This window comes from Diabrotica virgifera, chromosome 2, assembly GCF_917563875.1.
Source record: "Diabrotica virgifera virgifera chromosome 2, PGI_DIABVI_V3a".
Classification (NCBI taxonomy): domain Eukaryota; kingdom Metazoa; phylum Arthropoda; class Insecta; order Coleoptera; family Chrysomelidae; genus Diabrotica; species Diabrotica virgifera.
The window spans coordinates 143,800,218-143,820,313 of NC_065444.1; the positions used below are offsets into that span (position 1 = coordinate 143,800,218).

Sequence of the window (20,096 nt, forward strand, 5' to 3'; positions counted from 1 at the left end):
TTTTACGAGATTAAAATTTACATTAAAAGAAGAAAGGACATTTTGTAGTTTGATAACATCATAATTTAAATATCTTGTATCAATATTAAAATCACCGCATACAATAATATAGGTATTAGATTTAAAAACGAAATTTAAAACCGATTCAAGATTTTCTAAAAAAGTATTAATATTGCCAGAGGGGGACCTATAACAGTTTAATATTATAACTATGTTATTTAATCTGTTTTTATATGAAATGCAACAAAATTCAGAATGTTTATTAACACAAAACTCGTGAACATCGATTTTGTTTGATTTTATACCATTTCTAACCCATATTCATATGCCTCCACCTCTGCAGAAGTTGTCACGGGTGTAGTTACTTACTAGATTATAACCTTCAAGGTAAACGTAGTCTACAGAGTCAATTGTCTCCCATAATTCTGTTAAACAAATTACGTTTATATCCTTAAAGTTATTAATATCTAAAGAAATTTCACAAGCTTTTTCAACACTAATACTTTGGACATTAAGTAGCATCAACTCAGGGTTAAACATTACCTCTGGGATTGGAGTTTGTAATTGTTCCGAAGGTATAAAAAACTATTAACACATGCATTTTTAGGCCAGATCGATGGGTCCATGGCTTTCTTAAAATTCTCTTGATATATTCTTACTTTGAAGGATGCATAAACGGTTGGATGTTTGGATGTTATAGATTCACATAAAACCTCTGGGAAGTGCGATTTTAGTAATTTTTCTATCGTAGCCACATCGGTAGCTGGGTCAACTCTGTATACATGCAAGTCGGTGAATTTAGGGACACCCTTTATTCCGGCAGCAGCTCCCTCGGTGCTAGTACCAACAATTTGGGGTGTATTTATCTTTTTTCTTCTTTGTTTATTTCTTTTCACTTCAGTCCATTCTTCTTTAGCCTCTGTTATTGGTAGATTTATAATCTCTTGACATTTATTCTGTGTTTCTATTTTTAAAATTTCTGTAGACAGTTGATTGCGTGTTATTTTGTTGTGGTCTTGTTTTTGTTCACAAAAGGAATTCCCATCGTTTTTGCTAGTAGTGGGTACTACATTTGTTAATGTAGTTTTTGTGGCAATTTTATCAATCTGGTTTTGTTTTGACAAGGCCGGTTTTATATCCTTAGGAGCTTTATTATCTTAGGAGATACGAAAAAAAGTTATTTAGTTAAAAGTTGGTGCCTAGACAGGACCATAATCTGAAAATATTTTCAAATATACAGGGCTATCCGTATTGACAGGGTGGCACAAACGTATGTTTTTTTTTAAATAGAACACCCTATATACACTCACCGGCAGAGACAACGGGCACCCCAAAAAATGGGTCATTTTTAATGTCTTGTATTTCCTAAACCTGATGTCCGATTAAGTAATTTTTTTAATATGTTATAGCCTTATTCTTTATCAATATCGCTGTAATAATATTGTTGCTAGACAGGTACATTGTCATTGTATACAGGGTGTACGAATAAAACTGTGTTTTTTTCTCAAACTTTGGAACACCCTGTGGAATGTTCTAGCTTTTATAAAATACTAAAATTAAAACCCAACTATAGCCACAGATTTTCTTAACATTCTGTTTTTTTATTCATTCGCTTATGTTGGATAATAAAAAAGTTAGGCACTTTAACAACTACCCCTGTTTTTCGTTAATACAGAGTGTTTTTCAATAAGTACGGCAAGCTTTAAGGGGTAATTCTGCATGATAAAATAATGACAGTTTGCTTTATAAACTTATGCCCGCAAATACTTCGTTTCTGAGATAGGGCGTGTTGAAATTGTTCTTACAAACTGACGATTTATTTATTGCTCTAAAACGGTTTGTGATATGCAAATGAAATTTGGTAGATTTTAAGAGCTAGTTATTGCGCATTTTTTGGCATACAATTGAGAATTTTATATTCACCATTGGCGTGCATACGGGATATATCTAAAATATGTATACCCGTATGCACGCCAATGGCGAATATAAAATTATTAATTGTACGCCAAAAAATGCGCAATAACTACCTCTTAAAATCTACCAAATTTCATTTGCATATCACAAACCGTTTTAGAGAAATAAATAAATCATCAGTTTGTAAGAACAATTTCAACACCCCCTATCTCGGAAACGAAGCATTTGCGGGCATACGTTTATAAAGCAAACTGTCATTATTTTATCATGCAGAATTACCCCTTAAAGTTTGCCGTACTTATTTAAAAACACCCTGTATTAACGAAAAACAGGGGTAGTTGTTAAAGTGCTTAACTTTTTTATTATCCAACATAAGCGAATGAATAAAAAAACAGAATGTTAAGAAAACCTGAGGCTATAGTTTGGTTATAATTTCAGTATTTTATAAAAGCTAGAACATTCCGCAGGGTGTTCCAAAGTTTGAGAAACAAACACAGTTTGATTCGTACACCCTGTATACAATGACAATGTACCTGTCTAGCAACAATATTATTACAGCGATATTGATAAAGAATAAGGCTATAACATATTAAAAAAATTACTTAAATCGGACATCAGGTTTAGGAAATACAAGACATTAAAAATGACCCATTTTTTGGGGTGCCCGTTTTCTCTGCCGGTGAGTGTATTTTACATTTTTGGATTCTCCTGTACGTCTACTTTCCTAAAATATAGGCTTTTGTAGTAATATACGAAGTAGTTTAAAAGATAATTACGTTTTTTGTTAATTTCGTAGCAATATTCACACCCTGTAGAATTGTAGTAACTTGACATAAAAATTTCTATTTATATTGAAAATATTTTTAATATAGTCTACTATTGTTTAACATTATTAATATAGAGAACCGTTTAGTTTTAGTATACAAGGTTGGTCAAAATTAGGAAAGAGTATTTTTTGAGCTTTCTTAAATGGATTTTAGTATAGTCTTTTGGTATTGTGAACCAACAAATTTGTGATAATTATAGAGGAATAACACTACTAAGCACAACATATAAAATATTGACTTCAATAATAAGAAAAAGATTGTCAAAGATCACGAAGAAGAGAGTGGGACAGTACCAATGTGGAGGCACAGAAGGAAGATATATGGAGGAAGAAAGAATAATGGAAAAATCAAATGAACACAAACTGGAATTAGAAATGCTATTCATCGACTTCAAACAGGCATTTGATTGGATTAAGAGAAAACAAGTAACGATTGAACCGGAAAAATTAAAAATCCCACATAAACTCAGAAAATTAATAAATATGACAATGAGAACTACCAAAATTAGCATAAAAACGCAAAGAGGCGAGACAGATGAATTCATTATAAATAAAGGAGTGAAACAAGGGGATACTTATGCACTGTTTAATCTAACTTTGGAATATGTACTACGAAATATAAACAAAGGAAACCTAAGAACAAAAAGGTGGACAAATAATCGCCTACGCAGACGACATTGTTATTATTGCAAAGAATAGAAACATAATGAAAGAAATGCTAAAAGAAATAAAAGAGAAAGGGGAGACAATGGGACTCAGATTAAATGAAGAAAAGACAAAAATATTAAGACTAGGGAAAACAGCAATAAAAGGAAAAACCAAATAGGAAATTCAGAGTTTGAAGATGTAGAACATTTCAAATACCTAGGAGTGACAATAAACAAAACGGGTGAAAGAATGCAGATATAAAAGAAAAAATATTGGCAGCGAATAAAGCTTATTTTGCAAATAAAACACTACTTAAAAGCAAAATACTGTCTATTAAAACCAAGATAAGAATGTATAACACCATAATTAGACCAATATTAGTATACGCAGCCGAAACAATGAAGATGACTAAAAAAGATGAAGAAAATATAAGAATAGTGGAGAGAAATATCATGAGAACTATACTGGGACCAATCAGAACATAGCAAAATGAATATAGAAGCCGAACAAATGCAGGAATTAAGAAAGTACTAAAAGAAGATATCGTGACCAAAATAAAGCAATGCAGAGTTAGATAGTTAGGTCACATCTGGCGGGCAGGAGATGAAGCAGTGACATATACTATGATAGAATGGAATCCAGTAGGAAGAAGGAAAACAGAAAGACGAAGATCAAAATGGTTGCAAGAAGTTGAAGAAGACTTTTGCCGCTCTTTTATTTTTTTAATATTCGATGTTTCGCTAACTTCATATGAAGTTAGCGAATCACAACAGCAAAAAAAGGTTTCAAATTCAAATCGACTTGGTGCTGAATTTGCCACTTTTTTGCCGTTAATTAGTTGTGAAAAAATTAATTTTGCTGCTCTTTTATTTTTTTTAATACTCGATGTTTCGCTAACTTCATATGAAGTTAGCAAATCACAACAGCAAAAAATGTTTCAAATTCAAATCGAGTTGGTGCTTAATCTGCCGCTTTTTTGCCGCTCATTAGTTGTGTAAAAATTAATTTTGCCACTATTTTATTTTTTTTTAATATTCGATGTTTCGCTAACTTCATATGAAGTTAGCGAATAACAACAGCAAAAAATGTTTCAAATTCAAATCGAGTTGGTGCTGAATTTGCCGTTTTTTTGCCGTTAATTAGTTGTGAAAAAATTAATTTTGCCGCTCTTTTATTTTTCTTAATATTCGATGTTTCGCTAACTTCATATGAAGTTAGCGAATCACAACAGCAAAAAACGTTTCAAATTCAAATCGAGTTTGTGCTGAATTTGCCGCTTTTTGCCGTTAGTTAGTTGGGAAAAAATTAATTTTTCCGCTCTTTTATTTTTTTTTTTAATATTCGATGTTTCGCTAACTTCATATGAAGTTAGCAAATCACAACAGCAAAAAATGTTAATTAATTTTTCCACAACTAATGAGCGGCAAAAAGCGGCAAATTTTTCTTAATATTCGATGTTTCGCTAACTTCATATGAAGTTAGCGAATCACAACAGCAAAAAACGTTTCAAATTCAAATCGAGTTTGTGCTGAATTTGCCGCTTTTTGCCGTTAGTTAGTTGGGAAAAAATTAATTTTTCCGCTCTTTTATTTTTTTTAATATTCGATGTTTAGCTAACTTCATATGAAGTTAGCAAATCACAACAGCAAAAAATGTTAATTAATTTTTCCACAACTAATGAGCGGCAAAAAGCGGCAAATTTTTCTTAATATTCGATGTTTCGCTAACTTCATATGAAGTTAGCGAATCACAACAGCAAAAAACGTTTCAAATTCAAATCGAGTTGGTGCTGAATTTGCCGCTTTTTTGCCGTTAGTTAGTTGGGAAAAAATTAATTTTTCCGCTCTTTTATTTTTTTTTAATATTCGATGTTTAGCTAACTTCATATGAAGTTAGCAAATCACAACAGCAAAAAATGTTAATTAATTTTTCCACAACTAATGAGCGGCAAAAAGCGGCAAATTCAGCAACAACTCGATTTGAATTTGAAACATTTTTTGCTGTTATGATTTGCTAACTTCATATAAAGTTAGCGAAACATCGAATATTAAAAAAAATAAAAGAGCGGCAAAATTATTTTTTTCACAGCTAATTAACGCCAAAAAAGCGGCAAATTCAGAACCAACTTGATTTGAATTTGAAAAGTTTTTTGCTGTTGTGATTCGCTAACTTCATATGAAGTTAGCGAAACATCGAATATAGTATATGTCACTGCTTCATCTCCTGCCCGCCAGATGTGACCTAACTATCTAACTCTGCATTGCTTCATTTTGTTCACGATATCTACTTTTAGTACTTTCTTAATCTCTGCATTTGTTCGGCTTCTATATTCATTTTGCTCTATTCTGATTGGTCCCAGTATGGTTCTCATGATCTTTCCCTCCACTATTTTTAAGTTTTCTTCATCTTTTTTAGCCATCGTCATTGTTTCCGCTGCGTATAATAATACTGGTGTAATTATGGTGTTATACATTCTTATCTTGGTTTTAATTGACAGTATTTTGCTTTTAAGTAGTGTTTTATTTGCAAAATAAGCTTTACTCGCTGCCAATATTTTTTCTTTTATTTCTGTATTCTTTCACCCGTTTTGCTTATTGTCACTCCCAGGTATTTGAAATGTTCTACATCTTCAAACTCTGAATTTCCTAGATCATTTCCTAGTTAGATTAAACAGTGGATCCCCTTGTTTCACTCCTTTATTTATAATGAATTCATCTGTCTCGCCTCTTTGCGTGTAATATCCAAGAAGGGTTTGGGGCGATGAACTCCAACTAAAGGGGTGTCCGACTGAGGCGCCTGCATGGAGACATAATTATTGAGACATTCTTTTTTTAGCTAATTTGTGACCTATAAATCCTTTTCATTTTTCCTATGAATATGTAATTTAATTTAAAACAACAATTTTGGAATGAATACTTATTTATTATAACATAGGTACTTGAAAACGTATTAAACAAGATAGCTTAAATTGTTGGTCAAAGTTAAAATTTTAGGAATCAAAAGATCTTTAGGATTTTAATTGGGGATATTTTTCTTTCGTTCCAGCCAATTTTAAAACCTCTTCTTTTTCCAATATAAAGTTATAAAAACTAAAACAGTCCATTTTTAAATTGTAGACTAAAAAATGTCCAGTTGCACCAACAGATAAACGATTGATTTTTTTATTTGGATTGTCCGTTTACTTTAAAATATGTTGCACCAATTATTACTCACCTGGAATCGACAGTTTTTGAACTGTCAAAAGTAACGTAAATAATCTGCACTAATACGATGTTGCCACTTATACATTATCGGTTTGTAAACCAACAGTTTTTTAGAATGGTGCAACTCGTTTGAAAAATAATCATTGATCATTGATTTAAATCGTCGAATTGACGGTTAGCAAATCAGTTGTTTTACAGTCTGTTGGTGCAACTGGGAATAACACCCACAAGATTACAGAAAGGGTATCCAATATTGTTCCTTTCCTTTGTCCTTTGAATGTTCAGGGAAGGTATTGCAAACACATAAGTACTGGCATATCTTTAAAAATTCCTGGTCTGGTATGCGTTTTAAAAAACAAACCCATTTTCGTGACACTGAGGTAGTTTGTTATCTTGATCAGTTCATTCTTTATTTTTTTCACTTACCAAATCCCCTAGTAGTGCAAGTTGATCAAGTAGCAAAGTATGACTTCTACGAATGGTTTTTTCATTCGAATAACACAAAGTTTCTTCAATTTGTTCCAACTGGGAATCTCCTTCAAAGCACCCATTTAAACTTTGAGAAAGTAGAGGAAAGTAAGCTCCATTTTTCAAGATACAGTAAGTTTGCAGGTTTCATAAAAATCATTAACTTCAGTTCTAAGTTAATTTCGTCTTGTTGCATAATACTGCCACACTTAAAAATAGATTTTACATTAAATGATAAGAACTGTTTCTTTTTTTTCTGGTCAAAACTATGAGAACAGATTCCAATACATCATCAACTTCCATGACACTTTTTGTACTTCTTTCAATCTTTTTAATTCCTTGCTGAAAAATATTAAATTTTCTATGGACAAACCATACGTATTATCCACTTAAAGGATTATTGGATGGATCGAAGAGAGCCGCAACAAAAATCATCAACCCAACGTCACATATTATGTTCTAATAATGCCAACGTAAATACGGGACATTTGGGCGTCCCGGGAGACTTTTTCGGGACCCCCGGTACCATCGTTAAAAAACTGGACAATCCCGTTTTTACGAGACTTTTTCTCACCCTAATCTAGGTACATACTTAATATCTGCAAAATAACTATTTCTTGTTCATATCATAAACATTATCTTACTTACTCTAAAGTAATTAGGGAATTAAAACTTGAGACTGTCATTTTCAGGTTGGGCGTAGATTTACGCTCCTGCTATGTCTAGGACTCGAATGTTGTTTTTTGATTGGAATGTGTCTAAAGATATTCAACTTCTCATCTTTACCGATGAGTCCAGAGAGGTTGAAGAGGGCGAAACACATTTCTAAGAACTGGTGTTTGGATCTTTGATTCTATTCAAAAAATTTTTCCCAGTCCGAAATGATGGATGTGTGAATGGTTCGAAAGGGGATTTTTCCACATTCTCTATTTCATTTGTTTGATTTCGTACGAGTGGTCGTTAAACCAGTACCTGTGGATCTTTTGATCACTGAGTGTGTTTCAAAGATCTACATCTTTTGTTTTTTCAATAAACATTATCTTACTTACTCTAAAGTAATTAGGGAATTAAAACTTGAGACTGTCATTTTCAGGTTGGGCGTAGATTTACGCTCCTGCTATGTCTAGGACTCGAATGTTGTTTTTTGATTGGAATGTGTCTAAAGATATTCAACTTCTCATCTTTACCGATGAGCCCAGAGAGGTTGAAGAGGGCGAAACACATTTCTAAGAACTGGTGTTTGGATCTTTGATTCTATTCAAAAAATTTTTCCCAGCCCGAAATGGTGGATGTGTGAATTGTTCGTAAGGGGATTTTTCCACATTCTCTATTTCATTTGTTTGATTTCGTACGAGTGGTCGTTAAACCAGTACCTGTGGATCTTTTGATCACTGAGTGTGTTTCAAAGATCTACATCTTTTGTTTTTTCATAACCATTATCTTACTTACTCTAAAGTAATTAGGGAATTAAAACTTGAGACTGTCATTTTCAGGTTGGGCGTAGATTTACGCTCCTGCTATGTCTAGGACTCGAATGTTGTTTTTTGATTGGAATGTGTCTAAAGATATTCAACTTCTCATCTTTACCGATGAGCCCAGAGAGGTTGAAGAGGGCGAAACACATTTCTAGGAACTGGTGTTTGGATCTTTGATTCTATTCAAAAAATTTTTCCCAGCCCGAAATGGTGGATGTGTGAATTGTTCGTAAGGGGATTTTTCCACATTCTCTATTTCATTTGTTTGATTTCGTACGAGTGGTCGTTAAACCAGTACCTGTGGATCTTTTGATCAATGAGTGTGTTTCAAAGATCTACATCTTTTGTTTTTTCATAAACATTATCTTACTTACTCTAAAGTAATTAGGGAATTAAAACTTGAGACCGTCATTTTCAGGTTGGGCGTAGATTTACGCTCCTGCTATGTCTAGGACTCGAATGTTGTTTTTTGATTGGAATGTGTCTAAAGATATTCAACTTCTCATCTTTACCGATGAGCCCAGAGAGGTTGAAGAGGGCGAAACACATTTCTAAGAACTGGTGTTTGGATCTTTGATTCTATTCAAAAAAATTTTCCCAGCCCGAAATGGTGGATGTGTGAATTGTTCGTAAGGGGATTTTTCCACATTCTCTATTTTATTTGTTTGATTTCGTACGAGTGGTCGTTAAACCAGTACCTGTGGATCTTTTGATCACTGAGTGTGTTTCAAAGATCTACATCTTTTGTTTTTTCATAAACATTATCTTACTTACTCTAAAGTAATTAGGGAATTAAAACTTGAGACTGTCATTTTCAGGTCGGGCGTAGATTTACGCTCCTGCTATGTCTAGGACTCGAATGTTGTTTTTTGATTGGAATGTGTCTAAAGATATTCAACTTCTCATCTTTACCGATGAGCCCAGAGAGGTTGAAGAGGGCGAAACACATTTCTAAGAACTGGTGTTTGGATCTTTGATTCTATTCAAAAAATTTTTCCCAGCCCAAAATGGTGGATGTGTGAATTGTTCGTAAGGGGATTTTTCCACATTCTCTATTTCATTTGTTTGATTTCGTACGAGTGGTCGTTAAACCAGTACCTGCGGATCTTTTGATCACTGAGTGTGTTTCAAAGATCTACATCTTTTGTTTTTTCATAAACATTATCTTACTTACTCTAAAGTAATTAGGGAATTAATACATGAGACTGTCATTTTCAGGTTGGGCGTAGATTTACGCTCCTGCTATGTCTAGGACTCGAATGTTGTTTTTTGATTGGAATGTGTCTAAAGATATTCAACTTCTCATCTTTACCGATGAGCCCAGAGAGGTTGAAGAGGGCGAAACACATTTCTAAGAACTGGTGTTTGGATCTTTGATTCTATTCAAAAAATTTTTCCCAGCCCGAAATGGTGGATGTGTGAATTGTTCGTAAGGGGATTTTTCCACATTCTCTATTTCATTTGTTTGATTTCGTACGAGTGGTCGTTAAACCAGTTGTAGCGATAACGCTACTGAATCTTTTAATTAATTACATTCACCGACCTCTAACGAATTCCCTTTTGGAGACGCCTATGGAAATCGTCCATCGTCGCCTACAGTCACAGCGCAGCGAGTAAGAACCGCCGCGCATGAGCGTTATTGGATCAATGAACGAGTCGATTCAAAAAGTCGGTCGGTCACAGAAACTCAAATTAAGAGGTATGCAAATTTAAATATTTCCCTTGGAACGAAATCTGAGAAGAAAATTGAGTACAATCAAATTAACAACTTAATCAGTTCAAGAACACATGGAAACTCCTGGATACTCAATTTAAAACGAAAATATCAAAGAATTCAAACATTTATATAAAGCGTTGGACTATTCATTATGGCGGCTTGAAGTTTTGCATAACCTCTTCTTCCAGGTAAGTCTCTAAACTATTTATGTAATAAAACCCGTTCTCTGATATTCATCCATATGTATATACATAAATCGTTATTTTCTTTGTCGAAATCCAACATTTTAATCCAAAGTTTCACGTTTCCTTATCATTAGATCCTTTTTTTATGACAGTGAGTAGTTTTTGTGTCATTTTTATAAGTAATATAAAAAGTTCTAGCCATAGATAAGGTATATATAATTAGGATATATGGTTCTAGCCTTGTGGAAATTTTATTTAATGCGCAGAGGCGACAATGTTTCAATTTGACAGTAAAGATGTCATAAGTTTGACAACCAACATGCTGTCTAGATAATGCTTGCTTGTTTGGTAACACTAATACCGGTCGTTGACCCGATGTAAAAATGTGTGCTGTTACCATCATTTTGGGAAACTGTACCTTTTCTGAAAGCTATTCTGATGTTAGATTTCGTCCTATACCTATAAATAGAAGTAGTATTTACATTGTTCTATTGGAACATTACTTTGAAGACCAGTACCTAGTTTTTGGATCCTTGCTTTTGATACCAGTAGTTGAGACAACACCACCATTACCTAATTTCCACCGCAACTAATACAACAACAGTTTCTTGCTTTTCCCAACAGATGTGAACAAGTTTTAGATTTTTGTCGTGCCTGGAAGGATCAACCTTTAGGACTTTCTCCTGGAAACAGCTGTGGGATAAGTTAAGCTTTTATTTTTATATATACATTGATCAAGGTCTTGATTTTAATTCTCACTTTATTTACCACCAGTGTAAACTGTTTTATGTGCATATAAGTCAGGTTACAGTCGACTCGCGTTAATTCAAACCTGCGATAACTCGAATCTCTCTATAATTCAAAGTTATAACGAGTTCCCTACAAAATCTCTTTATATTTCGAACTAAATCAATACATTTTTATACACTTGGTAATTCGAACGAAAAATATCATTGCTACAAACAAAACGACGCGTTAATTCGAACTCATCAGCGTCCAACACTCGACAATTCAAAGTTACAGAGATTGTGACAAGCAGCTAACTGCAAATATCACGGTTCTGACAGCTATTTTACTGATTGACAAAGCATGGAGAGGTGTTAACACTCCTAACTATTCTCAACTGCTTCAAAAAATCCGGGTTTTTAAGAAGATCAAGAAGATCTTCCATTACTTATGGATGGTGAAGAACCAGCAATAGAACCATTAGTTGACATCAGCGGTGTGAGTTTTTCTGACTTTGTTCAAGTGGATGAAGATGTTGCTGTCTCAGTTTCACTAACCGATGGCGAAATTTTATCTGCGACAGATACGAATGGAAAAAGTAACGATGAAGATAAGTACGATACATCAGAACCTTTGGCAGAGGTGTCAGTTAAGAAAGCAAGATCCTCATTTGATACCTTACAAACCTTCTGCCTACAAAACGAAAGTGATGAAAAAGCATTTCAGGCACTTTTTCTCTTAAAAAAAATTATTGACAGGCTGAGCAGCAGCAATGTGCTTTGAAGCAAACCAGTATAATACAGTTCTTTCCAAAGATTGATTAATTCACATTAGGAATACATACATGTATGTATGTACACGAATGTACCTCTAAACTTTTGTCATCGTTATAGAAGATGTAGCAGTTAATAAATAATCAACACTTAATAATTCGAAGTTTTATTTATTTTCTCTCACAAATTTCGAACCATTTGATATTTCAAACACTCAATAATTCGTAATGTTTTAAGAGTCCCTGGAGTTTTGAATTAACGAGAGTCGACTGTATATATCTATTTTCTTTTTGTTTGTCCTTGTAATAAATAGGAGTTTTCAATCATAAATAGGACTATGAAATATAGATAAATTAGGTAATGGTCAATAATAAAACAAGTTTTTTTTTAATAATAAATCAGTTCAAATAATAAATAAGTAAATTCAGTTAGTTTAAAATTTAATAAAATAGGGAAATAAAATTTAACAGTTTTGAATAAGAGAAAGACATTTAAAATTTATACAGGTTTTTTTATAGCATTTAAGTAAAGAGTTTTGACCGACTCAGATCTAGTGTTTTGTATATCTCCCAGTATCTGTGGTCAAGCATATTACGTGCACCCAGATCTGGAACGTTAAGTAGTTGGACAACTGACAGTCCCAGGATTATTATATTATTAACCGTAGGTTACGACTTGTGCTTTGTCCCGGACTTTGACTGTTTACCTCTTTGATATTTTGTTATTCGGCCCAATAGTGGTGTATATATTTTATTAGTGTCCATAAAGGTCCTGTTATATCATTTATTCCTCACACACCACTATTGTTGAACTATTTATTGTCTGTATACTTACAAAATTATTAAATTGTATTTATAGAAATATTTATTAATAATAATAATATATTTGTTGTTACTATTTTTTGCTTTTATTTCAGTTCCTACTTAACACTATATCATATAGCAATACAAGGTAATTATTGAGTTTTTTTTATTTCAGGTCACGGTATCAACTGTCGTTTATTTCCTGTCTTCTTTATTTCAAAAATCTCGAACCTTTCAAATTCTCGGTTCAGAAATCTGAGCTGTTCGTTCGAGTTGGCGCCCTTCTTCTTCTTCTTTCCTTGTTGTATCTCCACATTATTCTATCTCCAGCGTGCTTATCTAGTTGCGTTACCTTCTCATATTAACCGGTCTCATTTTCTTCCTTGTTTCTACCATTTCGTAATCCCATCTCTCTGTTTGTATATTAAAAGCCAATATTCAGTGTATTGAAGCTAGCCCGAATCCTCACTTGAGATATAGTGTCTCTCTGCCTATTTGATTTGGTCGTCTGAGCTAAGTCCCTCTTCATTAGTGTCATAAATCGCTTCTTTCCTATTTTCCCCTATTTTATCGGTTTTTTTCCTTCAAAATCCCAATACCCAGAGTATAGGGTTACAAATTGGCTAGACCCAACGTGTGGCATTTTTTGCACTTCTGGCTTTAAAAATATCTCCTTGAACCTTTGGTTTTATCTTGGGCAGTTGTATTTTAACGTTCAGTGGTTTTGTTTTTAGATTTTCATTTTACCCTTTAGTTTGGTACTTCAACTTGTTGATCTTTTGCACATTATTTTATATCTATACCTTAAATAAACTTGTGTTGCTATATACTGGGTAGACTGAATAAATTGCTTTGTATTTTTTTATTAACTAGATATCCATTTTGGATAAATAAGAATTGAAGTAAAATATAGAAGTTCTAAATACCTTAACATCAATAATGTCATTTTTATAAAAGTCCGTAGCATCCAAATAGCTCACTTCACTACCTCGAAGTAACATTCTTTTAAAATTTTAGGTTTCTCTGGAGTTGTGGCAGTGCATTGCATCGGAATTAGCGACTGGACCAAACAAGTAAGCATTACTGGTAAAACTATTCATAGTGAACATTAGCTTGAGGACAGAGAGTAAGTTAAGCTTTTCCTACTTATATTTCTCATTCTCAAGTGTATTCCCCAGTTGTGTAAAATGGCATCTTTTCAGGCAGAACATCTGTTATCCTCTGAATTAGATTATGAGTTGAAAATCCGTCAGTTAGCTGATCCATCTTTAACCACGGATCAGGCTAAAATGGTTGTGTTGACAGGTGCATTGAAACAGGCTTCAGCAAATCGGAGTCATGCTGTTCTGTCAGCTTTCCCCCTAAATTTTGCTGATGAGGTCCGTGAAATTGAAGTCACCCTTGCAGATCTAAAGGCCCAAATTAGCTCTTTTGTTGGCTCCCATAGTGATGTTGTACTGAAGCTATTTTCTTGTGGCATTTTTACAATTTTAACTATTTAGAATGGGAAATAAGCCACAATATTATTAAAAAATGATTTTTATTAACGTTTCGACGCCCAAATCGGGTGCCGTTGTCAAAATACAATTTTTGTATTTTGACAACGGCACCCGATTTGGGCGTCGAAACGTTAATAAAAATCATTTTTTAATAATATTGTGGCTTATTTCCCATTCTAAATAGTTAAAATTCCCATAGTGATGTAGTATATGGTCGCTTGACTTCCCGTTTAGATCATGTTTCAGGTAGGGTTCATTTGTTAGAGTCGGTAAATGAGGAAGAGGATGCCATTAAGAAGTCTCTCAACTTCAAGATACTTAATCTGGAAGGCGAACTTGAGTATAAGGTAGTTCCACAGGCTCACTCCACCCCTCATAACCCTAGTGTTTCGGTAAACTCATTTCCTTTCTTTAAGTCAGCTCCTATTCATAAATGGGGTGTATGTTTTTCGGGTAGTTCAGATGAAAATGTTGTTAGTTTTTTGGAAAAGGTAGAGTGTCTGCGTATAGCACGTGGGAATACTGAGGATGAGTGCTTTTCGTCCGCTGGGGACTTGTTTAAAGATTCAGCTTTTACTTGGTACCTCAATAATCGAGGTGGTTTTACTTCATGGCAACAGCTAGTTGCCAAGCTTAAGTCGGATTTTCTTCCTTATAATTATGAGGACACTTTATTGGACGACATTAAATCACGTAAACAAGCTCCTCAACAAAAAGTCACTATTTTCATTAACGAAATTGTAAGTTTATGTAAGCGTTTGGAGGTTCCTCTGTCTGAGTCACATATAGTTAGGATTATTAAGAAGAATTTGTTGCCATCGTATCATTCCAGCCTTGCACTTACAGATATTCCGTCTATTGCTGATCTTACCGAAAAATGTAAGAAGTTGGAAGAAGTTTTGTCATGGTCTTCTGACACTTTAGTCCCTAGTCGTTCTAATTTTAAAAATAACGAACCATCCTATTCTGGTAGGCCAAATTATTCTCGGTCTGGGAATGTATCTGTCTTCAACTCAAAGATTATCTGTTGGAACTGTCGTCAGCAAGGACACGGGTACTACGACTGTCCTGAGCCTAGAATTCGGTTTTGCTATGGATGTGGACGTCAAGGGGTCCGTAAATTCGATGTCAGTTTTGTTCGGGAAACGAGAGAAGGGGTGGATCGTCTCGGGCAGCTGCCCGTCATCAAGATACAGGGAATACTACCGAAACTCATCAAAACCACGGAACCAATTCCTCGAGTCTGGAAGCACAAGCTTCCACAAATCAATCATCTCACCCTCTACCGAAAGACAAACGACCTCAGAACGGCAAACACCAACCGAAAAGAGGACAACGTTAGTTGATTATGTGCATTGTGATTCTTCTGTAGTGTCTCCAAGTAATCCTTTATCTTCTCTTATTGATGTTGATATAAATTCATTGTTAGTTCGTAAAAACAAGGATAATCGTCCGTACCTTGAAATCTCTATCTTGGGACATTCTTGTTTAGCTTTACTGGACACAGGGTCCAATATCTCTATTTTGGGTTCTTTAGGTCTGGAATTTCTCCAGAATTCTAATGTTAAGATGGGAATGGATGAGAGTTTGCAGGTGACTACAGCTGATGGTCAAGTTCAACCGATTTTAGGTCAGTTTACAACTGAGATTTCTGTTAGTGTGTGTAAAAGGATGGTTACATTTTTTGTTATACCTTCTGTTAAAAATTCAGTTATCCTAGGGATGGATTTTAACACTTTTAATAGTGAATTGAATTTTACTGAATTTTCCTTATCTGTCTCTTCTTTTAATATCTCTTGTGTTAATGCAGTTAAAGATATGAGTAAACTTAATGCTCAGGAGTTAGAGCAGTTGAATAATGTTATCAAATCATTCTCTTCTATCTCTTCGAAGAATCAGTTAGGTAGAACTCACCTCATCGAACACCACATTGATGTGGGTTCTTCTAAGCCCTTCAGGCAATACCAATATCCCTTGCCTCAAGCCTGGCATGAAAGCTTGGTAAAGGAGGTAGATGAAATGCTTAAGCTTGGTATTATCGAGCCCAGTTCGTCTTCCTTTTGTAGTCCGTTGTGGTTGACGAAGAAGAAGGATGGGACTTTTCGTGTCAGTTTCGACGGACGTAAGCTTAACAACATAACTATGAACAGGGATGCTTATCCTATACCTCGTATAGATATCATCCTGACTAAGTTACAAAACGCAAAGTAGATTTCATCTATCGACTTGAAGAAAGCATTTCTACAGATTCCACTGAGCGAAGAGAGTAAGAAGCTTACTGCCTTTGCAGTAAATGGCAAAGGATTATATCAGTTCACTACAATGCCTTTTGGTCTGGTGTCTGCTCCCCAGACTATGTGTAGATTAATGGATTTGGTAATAGGCCCTGCTTTAGATCCCTTTTGTCAATATTATCTTGATGATATCCTTGTCATTAGGGAGCGTTCAAGTATTACGTAACGCAATTTTTGAAGATTTTTGACCCCCCCCATGTAACGCACCGTAACGTTTTTATGTACCCCCCTCCCCCTACCTAAACGTTACGTAACACCCAAGTCACCATTTGAACCTAAATGGAAAACTAGGTTGCGAAAAGTACCGGAATTATTATTTTAATCGCATTTGAGGTAATAATAAAAACTTACAATCATCATCCAGCCTCAAAAGTCTACTGCTGAACATAGGCCTCCTCCCCTCATTTCCAACCACGTCTATCCTGCGCCGCTCTCATCCAGTTTTTATTTAGCTTTCTTACGTCATCTGTCCATCTTGTAGGCGGTCAACCGGCGCTTCTCTTGTCTTCTCTTGGCCTCCATTCCAATAACCTTTTTGTCCATCGCCCATGTGTCATTCTCGCTATGTGTCCTGCCCATCTCCACTTCAAGTTAGCTATCCTTTTGATGGCGTCAGTCACCTTTGTTCTTCTCCTGATTTCTTCGTTTCTGATTTTGTCTCGCAGAGTTATTCCTAACATTGACCGCTCCATTCTTCTCTGCGTTACTCTTAGTTTGGTAGCCGAGGCTTTAGGTAAGGTAAGTGTTTCTCATCCGTACGTCAAGACTGGGAGGACGCACTGATCAAATACCTTTCTCTTTAGGCATACAGTAGAACGTCAATAATCCGGATTAATTGGGACCGGACCCCATCCGGATTATCAAATTATCCGGATTATCGAAATTACCTTAAAAAAGGCCGGTATACACATTAAAGTACAAAAACGTTTTAAAATTTTATGTTTTCTCTTGTACAGTAAAGTGTCTAGAGGTGAAATATTAATCAAAACTTTTTTTATGTTTAACCACTGTAATTACATAATTTATAATAGCAGCATGTGTACAGTAAAAAATCAGACCCTATTTGGGTTTTTAAAAAAATGTGTAAAATATTTTTGAACTGCGGTAGACGTTCGTTTTTCGCAGCGAAGTTCTTAATTTATTTTAAAAGAATCAGATATTTTTGCTAGATACAAATCCGGATTATTGACGATCCGGATTTTTGACGTCCGGATTATCGACGTTCTACTGTATGAGCAACTCACTCTTAAAAGTTTCTCTCAATTTTCCAAATGCTGCCCACCCAAGAACGATTCTTCTTTTTAGTTCATGTGTCTGGTTATCCCTGCCAATCGTAATTTCATGTCCCATGACATGAAATATGTCCAAAACTTAGAATAATAATCTTTTATTACTAATTTTACATTTACATTTACATTTTCCCTGCTTGGCCCCATCCTTACATACATTTTAGGCTTCATCCTTTATTGTTCTTCTCATGCATTCTTCTATTTGATCTTCTTTAATAAAAACTTAAAATAAAATAACATATTTATTATTTCAATATTTTATTTTGCTTAGTAAAAATTTTTGTATAACAAATATTATACGATGTTGCCAGTAGTTTCGGAAAAATATTGAAAAAAAATGTGTAAAACTTTTTGTTCTTCAACGTCCTGTATCGTGAAAACGCATGCCGTTACAAAAATTTTATACTAAGCAAACCCCAATTATTTTTCAGTTTTTCACCTATCTTAGAGATCGTGTTACCTTTTTCTGAAACACTCTGTATATATAAGAAGGCACTTATGGAATAAAATTATTTCTGTCCATGTTTTAATCAATTTTAAAAAACGCTGAGACCCGTAGATTTTCATATATAAAAACATAAATTTAAATGTACAGGGTGATTCATGCAAGACTACCGTAGTCCATAAGCTTTATTTTTTAACACCCTGTATATTTTTATATGTTTAAAAGCTGCTTAACAATCTGAATTTATGGTCTTTATGAATAATACAGGGTGATCATTTAAAATTATAATGTATGGAAACCACTTATGGAATAAAATTGTTTTTGTCATGTGTCATTATTTTAGAAAATTATAAAAACGCTAGGATACGTCAACTTTTAAATTCAACTATGGACTATTTAAACATAAATTGGAATATACAGGGTGATTCACTCAAGTCTAGCATAGTCCATTATCTTTAATTTTAATTAAACACCATGTATATTTTTGTTTTTAGAAGCTGCTTAACAACCTCATCTCAAAAATGTGTATTATGTAGGGTCTATTATGAATAATGCAAGGTGAAATTTTGAAATTCACTTGAAATTTTGAAATCACACTTTAAATAAGGGTACTATTTTTTTAAATATCTATCAAATTTCTAAACTAAGTATCAATATAGTGGGTTTTGTATTTAATGCTTTTTATTTAAAGACATTTTTAAATAATTTGAAAATTTGCGTATTTAAAACATTAATGAATACCTACTGCAGAAAACGATTTCAGAAAACATACAAGATTTATGAACATGTAGTTCCCTTCTGCAACCTCTTAAATAACATCTGTATCTTTTAATTTTTTGTTGTGGAGACAGGTCCATCTAATTATTGGAAACAGATGTTACTGTGCTTCATCTGTGTTACAAATTTAAGATTTTTTTCACTTGAATAGGTACTATTAATTATTGTCCTGTTGTCGGAACATGACCGGAGCGTGAGGGTGCAACATAATACAATTCAGGGGTCTATGTAAAACAAAAGAAATTCCGTAGTTTTTTTTTTCATTTAAGTTAAAAAAGAATCCACAAGTAAAAAGTTTTTCTGTAGTTGGCTGTATGCCATGTAATACAAAAAATAGTAAATCCTTTATAATAGTTATATATTTACCTTAAAATAGATACCTTTTATAAAGGATTTACTAATTTTTAAAAAAAGAATGTTACGTAACGCGCTGTTCGAACCCCCCTCCCCCCCATGTAACGCGCCTTAACGTTTTACAAGACCCCCCTCCCCCCAAACTGCGTTACGTAATACTTGAACGCTCCCTTACTCCTGATTTTGAAACTCATATCTCGGTATTGCAACAGTTGTTTCAGCGTCTAAAAGATGCAAATTTGACGATTAACTTAGACAAAAGCAGCTTTTGTCGTGACTCGATTAAGTTTTTAGGATATGTTGTTGATTCACATGGCCTTCATACTGACCCTGACAAAGTGTCAGCTATTCGTGATTTTCCTGTGCCTAAAAATACCACTCAGGTCCGTAGATTGTTAGGAATGGTGGGTTATTATAAGAAGTTCGTTAAGTCTTATTCTACCTTGTTGTCCCCTATCACTGATTTGCTTCAAAATAGGAAAAAGGGACAAAATATTGTGTGGACTCCTGAAGCTAATGAAGCTTTCATTAAAATCAAGGAGGCTCTCACAAATTCCCTAGTTATGGTAGCCTCAGACTTTAATAAACCTTTTTATTTGATGACAGATTGTTCAAACACCGCATCTGAAGGTGTACTGTATCAAATCGTTGATGGAGAAGAACACCCTATAGCTTACACAAGCAGGAAATTAAATAAAGC

The 20,096-nt window shown here is 34.1% G+C and overlaps 1 protein-coding gene and 1 long non-coding RNA gene across 5 annotated transcripts in view; one reads left to right on the forward strand and one right to left on the reverse strand.

The window, feature by feature from the left end:
• The window catches only part of LOC126880259 (craniofacial development protein 2-like), a 701,034-nt gene that overhangs the window by 206,959 nt on the left and 473,979 nt on the right, over window positions 1–20,096 (reverse strand). The window lies entirely within an intron of this gene.
• Window positions 7,687–9,983, forward strand: LOC126880275 (uncharacterized). The gene is made up of 3 exons (XR_007696530.1): window positions 7,687–7,751; window positions 8,953–9,352; window positions 9,753–9,983. It is a non-coding gene; the product is annotated as an uncharacterized LOC126880275 (long non-coding RNA).